The 8508-nt window shown below is 42.4% G+C and overlaps 1 pseudogene; it reads right to left on the reverse strand.

The window, feature by feature from the left end:
• LOC116481602 (ATP-binding cassette sub-family B member 10, mitochondrial-like) overlaps positions 1–7534 on the reverse strand; it is a 33961-nt pseudogene extending 26427 nt beyond the window's left edge.
• Between the last annotated feature and the right edge of the window lie 974 nt (positions 7535–8508).

Here is an 8508-nt window from a genome sequence, read left to right on the forward strand (position 1 = left end):
TAACTATCTACTTTATCTGATGGCCAGCAGAGTAACAGTAGGGCAGTCCTTGGCACCTCCTTTTAGGTTGTGCGCCTGTGTTTTTGGTTTTAGCCATGTTTTGTGGACTCTGAGTCACTGAGTTTTGTTTTTGAATCAAGATTACGAGCCTTTCACTTTTCTGAGGAGTTCATCTGGTTTATGGCTGTGACTATGATGCCTGCACATCCGTCCCGCCTTGGATGTGCCTTTATTACTTGCTTCATTTGCTCTCTTTCCCTCTGTATCACCCCCTGCGATTTCTGTAGAGGACTTTGTTTCCTGGGTCCTTTTAAATTAGGTCAGAAGGAAACATTATTTTATCCTTTTAGTTTTTAAACTGGTTTTACCTTAAGAAGCTTTAACAGACTATTTTTTGGCCGGGTGCGGTAGCTCACACCTGTAATCCCAGCACTTTGGGAGGCCCAGATGGGAGGATCACTTGAGGTCAGGAGCTCAAGACTATCCTGGCCAGCATGATGAAACGCTGTTTCTACCAAAAATACAAAAAGTAGCCAGGTGTGGTGGTGTGCCCTGTAATCCCAGTTACTTGGGAAGCTGAGGCAGGAGAATCCCTTGAACCCAGGAGGCAGAGGTTGCAGGGGGCCAAGATTGTGCCACTGCACCCCAGACTGGGCAACAGAGCTACACTCAGTCTCAAAAAAAAACAAAAAAACAAAAAAAAAACCCACGAAGCTTTAATACACTATTTTTTATCATTCCTACTATTGATATCTATTAATAAGTGGGTTATCTTTTGACTTTGTTTTAAGGAAATGTAGATGTGTTTTCTCCTCTAGCCTTACTCACCCTGTGGTATTATATCCCTGTCTAAAAACTGCTGAATCTCCCTGTTTACCTCCTGGGTAGTTCTCACAGTGTCATATCTGATAATACTGTTCAATCAGACCTCATGCCATTTGACATGTCTCAGCTAGTCTTTCCAATCACTTCTCCATGTGCATATCCCCACAGTTCGTAATGATTAGCTCTGTACCTGAAGACTTGTGTAGATTAATTCTTTCAAGCCTTCCATTTCTTCAAATATTCTACCAAAGGGGAAAAATAAACTCGGGTCCTTACCTTATGTTGCGAATTTATTTTCCTTTAGGTTGTGCGGCTTTGCTTTCAAACTGTTCTCTTTTCTTTCCTTTTCGTTTTTTGGAGACGGAGGCTCGCTCTGTTGCCCAGGCTGGAGTGTAGTGGCGCAATCTCAGCTCACTGCAGCCTCCACCTCCCAGGTTCAAGCAATTTTCCTACCTCAGCCTCCCGAGTAGCTGGGACTACAGGTGCATACCACCACGCCTGGCTAATTTTTTGTATTTTAGTAGAGACGGGGTTTCACAGTATTGCCCAGGCTGGTCTTGAACTCCTGAGATCAAGCAATCCGCCCGCCTCAGCCTCCCAAAGTGCTAGGATTACGGGCGTGAGCCCCCCCGCCCGGCCAAACTGTTCTCTTTTCTAAGGCTTGAGAAATAATGTCCAAAGACATCTTATTCTAGCCTCTTAAAATATCTCCTTCCTAGCCCTCTGTAACCACTCACAAATACTACACCCACATCTATATTATCTTATTTGATCTCATCTCTGAATTCAGAGTTGGCAAGTAGATATGTAGAGAAATGTCGTGGAGGATCATGTTGCTCTCTGAGCTTCACAGACATCTCATTTTACCCTCACATTTGGCAGGAAATTGAGGCTCGTAGTAGTAATGGAACCTAAATAAAGATAATTGGCATGTCAGGATTTGAGCGCCAGGCTGGTTGCGCCAAAGGCCATTCTCTCAACCACAATGACTGTGTATTTTCTTCATGATATTCTTGGTCACCCTGTTGCCCTTGTACCTTGTATTCTCTTTGTTTAGCTGCTATACCCATCAGGGATTTTTCTTTTTGCATTATGATCAACTCTATTTAATTTGGCTCTATTTAGACTTTCTATGCTGGTATTCTTGGCATTGCTAATTATTTGCTGTCTTCTATAATGAGGTTTTAACTCAGGGAAAAATAAAAAGTCCCTACCTTACCTCAAACTCCATTTTCCTAGAGGACTCCATTGTTAACAATTTAGAGTATATCCTTGCAGACATACCCCAAACACTATACCCACACATGTATACTCTCTCTCTATATATATACACACACACACTACACATACATACATATACATACACATTAATTTAACTTTACAAAAATGGGATTATATCCTGGTTATACAGTCAGCCCCTCATATCTATGGGTTCTGCAACCATGGGTTTAACCAACTGAGAATTGAAAATATTCAGAAAAAAATTCCACCAAGTTCCAAAATGAAAAGTTTGGATTTGCTGCGCACTGGGTACTATGTTGAATCCACACAAACGAAGTGATGTGTTGGTGTCATATGAGGTGTTGTAAGTAATCTAGAGATGACTTAAAATATATGGAAGAATGTACATAGGTTGTATGCAAATATTACACCATTTTATATAAGGGCATCTACAGATTTTGGTATCCTTAGGGGGTCCTGGAACCAATACCCCATGGATACCAAGGAATTACCATATATATTTCCATGTCAGTAAATGTAAATCATATTTATTCCTTTTCATGCCAACATATTGAATGGATGTATATAACATAACAGCCATTGCACATCACATAGCACCTGTTGTATGGCTGCACCATGTCACACATCAACTTTGGATTTTTCTCTGCTGGCCTTCAGGCTTTGTGCATGTGTAATCATGATTATGAAAGCAGTATATACTTGTTATTTTAAAATCTCAGAAATGCATAACACAGAAAATAAAAGTCACTCTTAGTTCCACTCCACCCACAGAGATAAATACTGTTAACAATTTATAGGTAAATGTTCTCATAGTCACAATCAAAATACAGATATTTTTTTTTTTTTTTGAGACATGATGTGGCTCTGTCGCCCGGGCTGGAATGCAGTTGGCATGATCTTGGGTCACTGCAACCTCCGTCTCCTGGGATCAAGCCATCCTCCCGACTCAGCCTCCCAAATAGCTGGGACTACAGGTGCACGCCACCACGCCTGGCTAATTTTTGTATTTTTAGTAGAGATGGGGTTTCAACATGTTGCCCAGGATGTTCTCAAACTCCTCACCTCAAGTGATCCACCCACCTTGGCCTTTCAAAGTGCTGGGATTACAGGTGTGAGCCACTGTGCTGGGCCGCCCTTATCCATTCTGATGTGCTTTTAAAATATTTGTAATTATAGTTTTTTCCAAAAAGAATTTTGTTTGGATTAGAATCTTGTTTTTTTAAGACATGGTCTCACTTTGTCACCTAGGTGGCAGTGCATTGGCATGATCATAGGTCACTGCAGCCTCAAGCTCCTGGTTTCAAGCTATCCTCCTACCTCAGCCTCCTGAGTAGCTGAGACCACAGGTGCATGCCATCACACCTAACTAACTATTTTATTTTTTGTAGAGAAAGAGTCTCACTATGTTGCCAAGGCTGGTCTCGAACTCCTCTTCCCAAGTAGTCCTCCCACATCAGCTTCCCAAAGTGCTGGGATTACAGGTGTGAGTCACAATACCCAGCTCTTAAAACAAATTTTTCATGTATATTTTTTCTTATTATGAATATTTTATATTTTTGAACAATGTACAAAAGTATAAAAAGGAAAATAAAAACAAATATATCATCACTTAGAAATAAACTCTTACCATTTTGGTGTGTTTTCGTCTCTAAAAGTAAATATTTGTCTGGATTTCTGGTTATTTTCCTAGGACAGGTTCCTACAACAGGAATTAGTGGAACAAACCTTTTAAGATTCTTGAGATATTTTGCTAAAGTTCCTGAATGTAAGATTGCTCATCTAATAATTTTCATTGCACATGGTTATATAATATTCCATTTGGTTGTATAGTTTACTTAATCATTCTCTGATTGTTGGACATCCAGACAATTATGGCTTCCTGGGGTTACCGAGAGAATTACACGAGAGAGCTATTAGGAAACCAGACCTTGGGTCTGGCACAGAGGAAATCTTCATTACTCTTCCTTTGCCTACCCCCTGCTTCAACCACTCCAGGTAATGGGCTTCCTGTCCCCCAGAGAACTCAGCCCTAAATGCCTCCCTTCCCCATCTGGAGCCACTCCAGCACATTCCCCAAAGCTTATGCCTTCCAAAGATGTCAGCCTCTTCTGAATCCTGACGAGGTGCGGCTCTTGTTTTCCACAACGACAGTGGGTGTTATCTCCATATCACACTGGGTGTTGGCAGATCCAAAGGTAAGAGGAATCCAGAGATGCTCTTTCCTTCAAAAGATGCCATCTTTTGAAGAGGCTGTGGAAGAGGAACGTAGTCCAATCAGCAGGATGAGTACTCCAGCCCAGCGATGAATATGTACATGGACCTTCTTTATCCTTCAAGGTTAAGCTCAAAATCCCCCTCTTGCAAGGACCTTTTCTGAATTCCCTTTCTGAATCCACTCACCTTAGCATTTAATCAGTTGCTTATCACAGAGTGTAATGTATTCACGAAATATCCCATGAGAATGTGCTCTCTGTCTGGCACTTTACTAGGCAGGGGGAAGATGACAGTGAACTATAGGCATAGGTCCTGCCCTCTAGGGGGCTTATAGCATAGAAGGAGAGAGGAACATTGAGCAAGCATTGTGCTTGCTGGTGTGACGAGTTACTGTACTTTCTCCCCAGAGCTGGATTGGTTTTTGGCTCCTGGAGGGCAGGAAGTATGTCTTGCTTTTCTTTTGGACCCTGTGGGATCTAGCATGATCTGTGTTCACAGCAGTTGTTCAATGAATACCATCAGAACAATTAACAATGGAAAATATATTATGAAAAAGCTTGATTGCTTACACCTTTAGAGGCATCAGGATGCAAAGAGCAGAGACTCTGAGATATCACAGGATTCAAACCCTTATTTTGCCTGTTACTAGCTGGATGCCTGTGGGCAATGTACTCTGAGTCCCACATACCTCATCTATACAATGGAGGCAGTAATACCTTCTCCAGAGGGTTATTGTGAGGATTAAGTGAGGCAATTTATGTAAATGTGTTACAGGACCCAACACAAAGTAAACCTGTAAATATTAGTTCCCTTTCCCCAGACTATTTAACCTTGGTTGAGAGGCCAAGGAAACTGTTTTCTTCTATCCATTTGAGACACCGAGTGCAGAAGGGAAGAGTGAAGTTGCAGGTCTAGAAGAGGTCTTAGCCTAATCCTTTTTTTTTTTTTTTGAGACAGGGTCTCACTGTCACTCAGGCTGGAGCGCAGTGGCAATCTCAGCTCACTGCAACCTCTACCTTCCAGGTTCAAGGTTCTTGTGCCTCTACCACCTGAGTAGCTGGGATTATAGGCGCCTGCCACCACATCTGGCTAATTTTTGTATTTTTGCATTTTTAGTATTTTTGTATTTTCCCCATGGGGAAACATGGGTTTCCCCATGTTGACCAGGCTGATCTCAAACTCCTGGCCTCAAGGGATCCACCTGCCTTGGCCTCCCAAAGTGCTGGGATTACAGACGTGAGCCACCGTGCCCGGCCAGCCTAATTCTTTTATTTTCTTGATAAGACAAATAGAGGCCCATAAAACTCAGGTGACTTCCCTCAGGTTACTTGGTGATTTGAGCAGTAATGCTGGAAACAAAACTCAGGTCCGCTGATTCCAGCATCCAGTGCATTTTGGGCAGCCTTTCCTAAATTCACACTGCCAGCCTCTCACTCTCAGAAAAGCTAGAGCCTTCATGTTACAATTCTTCTGAGATCACTGTCCAGGGAAGATAAGGATTCCTGTGAAATCAGGGAGAGACTTCCCAGGAAATGTACAGCTCCCTGGAGACAAGACAGGGAGGTGGTCACTGAGTAATTTTCCACTCCATGCAAGGTCAGGATTGATTGGGGTGGCTGGGGAGTGTGTCCCTGGGGGTTAGAGCAGGCCTCCTCCTGGCTTCACAGAGCCAGAACCTGGTGCGACACAAGAAAGTGAGCGGGAAGCTGGGGAAATGAGGAGGGATGATGAGATAGGGGATAAATCTGGACTAGAAACAAGTCACTCACCATTACTCAAGCCCCACAAACAGCAAACTCCTCAGACTATGGAGCTCTGCCTTCGGAGCTTCAGCTTCTCTTACTAATAGGTGATGCTCGTAACGATATTACCAGGGGCCAGGCACAATTAAGGCTCTCCATACATTAGCTTCACCTGAACGCTTGCAGCCTGCTTTTGAGTGACAGGATAAAGTGGTAGTTAAGGGCATGATCTCTGGTTAAACCTTCTGGGTTCAAATCTAGTCTCCTCCCAAAGTGGGAAGATCTGCTTGAGCCCAGCAGTTTGAGACGAGTCTGGGCAACATAGTGAGACCCTGTCTCTACAAAACACTTTAAAATTAACTAGGTATGGTAGCGCATGCCTGTAGTCCCAGCTCCTGGGGAGACTGAGGCAGGAGGATTGCTGGAGCTTAGAAGTTCAAGGTTACAGTGAGCTATGATCATACCACTGCACTCCAGCCTAGGTGGCAGATCAAGACCCTGTCTCTATAAAAAGAAAAACCTAGTCTGTCTTCTCACTTACATTCTAGATAACTTTGAGCAAGTTGTTTAAGCCTCTTCGTGCTTCAGTATCCCTTATCTGTAAAATGGGGATTGTGGTTGTTCTAAGGATTAAGTGAGTTAATGCATTTCAAGTACTTATGATAGCACTGGGCACACAGCAAGCTCTGTATGCATTAATCATCATAGTTTTGTTGTCATTGTCTTAGAGGGCTTTCTTTAATCACCTTATCTAAAGGGTTCCCCTTAGTCAGTCGCTATCATTTCATAGTTTTATTATCTTCAAAGCACTTGTGATATGTGACCTCCTTCTTCCCTTCCTCTTCCTCTTCCTTCTGTCTTGTTCATTGTCTCTTTTCTTCCACTAACATTTAAGTTCCCTAGAAGCTGTGCCTGTGCCCGGGACATAATAGATGCTCAACACATATTTGTTGAATTGAATTATATTATTAGATCTTCCCAAACCCTATGAAGCAGGTACTCATGTTATCCCCATTTTATGAAGGAGCAAACTGAGGCCCTGAGAGTTCTCTTTGTTTTCTCAAGGTCACCCAGCTACGACTCAAACCCAATTTGACTTAAGGGCCCTCACTCTTAAGTACTATGCTGGATTGGCTCCTCTTACTCAAAAATTCTTAATAAATAAGGAGATATCTGCACTCCCATGTTTATTGCAGCACTCTTCACAATAGCAAGATTTGGAAGCAAGCTAAATGTCCATAAACAGATGAGTGGATAAAGAAAAAATGGTACATATCACAGTGGAGAGCTATTCAGTCATAAAAAAGAATGAGATCCTGTCATTTGCAACAATATGGATGGACCTGGAGAGTGTAGTGTTCAGTGAAATAAGCCAAGCACAGAAAGCCAAATGTGGCATGTTCTCACTTATCTGTGGGATCTAAAAATCAAAACAACTGGACTCATGGAGATAAAGAGTAGAACAATGGTTACCTGAGTCGAGGGTGTCGAGGGAAGTGGGGGTTGTTCATGGGTACGAAAATAGAAAGAATGAATAAGACATAGTATTTGCTAGCACAGCAGAGGGACTATAGTAAGAAATAATTTAATTGTACATATTTAAAAATAACTTAAAAAGTATAATTGGATTGTTTGTAACACAAAGGATGAATGTTTGAGGTGATGGATACTCTCCCCTTCAAAAAAAGAAAATATGTTTAGATCTATTTCTAAGCAAAAAAGTTAATGTCAGGACAGTATATGAACTATGATTCAGTCATAATGTGTACGTAAATACAGTATGTGTATACATGTATAAACAAAACCAAATAAAGCGAAAATTCTTAGTAAGTAGACAGGAATTATGCCACATCTTAGCAACGTTCTCCTCTTTCAGTTGAGGCAGAAGTTGGGGCTGGAAAGTTGGAAAAAGGGGCAAAGATCCAGCCTTCATTCCTTTCCTACAGAACTCAGCTTCAGCCCCTCCTGTCCTCATCCACTCCTTTTCCCCCGGCCCCAAATCCCTTCCATCCTGTCTCATGCATGTCCTTCTCTTCCCCATCCACAATCCCATTACCATCCAATCCCACCCGATTCCTTGTCCATCCCTGTTTCATTCTCATCCTTATCCCTATTCCTGGGAGGCAGGGTTTGGGTTGGGCTTTGTCCCAAAGCCTGAGACCAACATCTCTGTAACCCGGAGCAGGGAAGATTTCTTTCCTTTACATGGTTTATATGATCATTTCCATGAATTCCCTCTGAGTCATCTTCCATCTTTCTCTGGGACATTTTTGTAGCCTCCCTTGTTTGCACATTTTTCAGTCTAATCCCTCCCCTACACACACTTATGCAATGACCTCGCTTTCTCAACCCAAGGTATCACCCAATAGCTGCCTGATCCTGCCTTCTAGCCCACTTCTCAAAGAGTTGGTCATAAAGCCCCAGGAAGGGTAGGACCAGGTTAGTATCCAGGCAAGTGTTGAGGCTGAAGACACTTTTAACCTCT

This window comes from Hylobates moloch, unplaced genomic scaffold, assembly GCF_009828535.3.
Source record: "Hylobates moloch isolate HMO894 unplaced genomic scaffold, HMol_V3 SCAFFOLD_14, whole genome shotgun sequence".
Lineage (NCBI taxonomy): Eukaryota > Metazoa > Chordata > Mammalia > Primates > Hylobatidae > Hylobates > Hylobates moloch.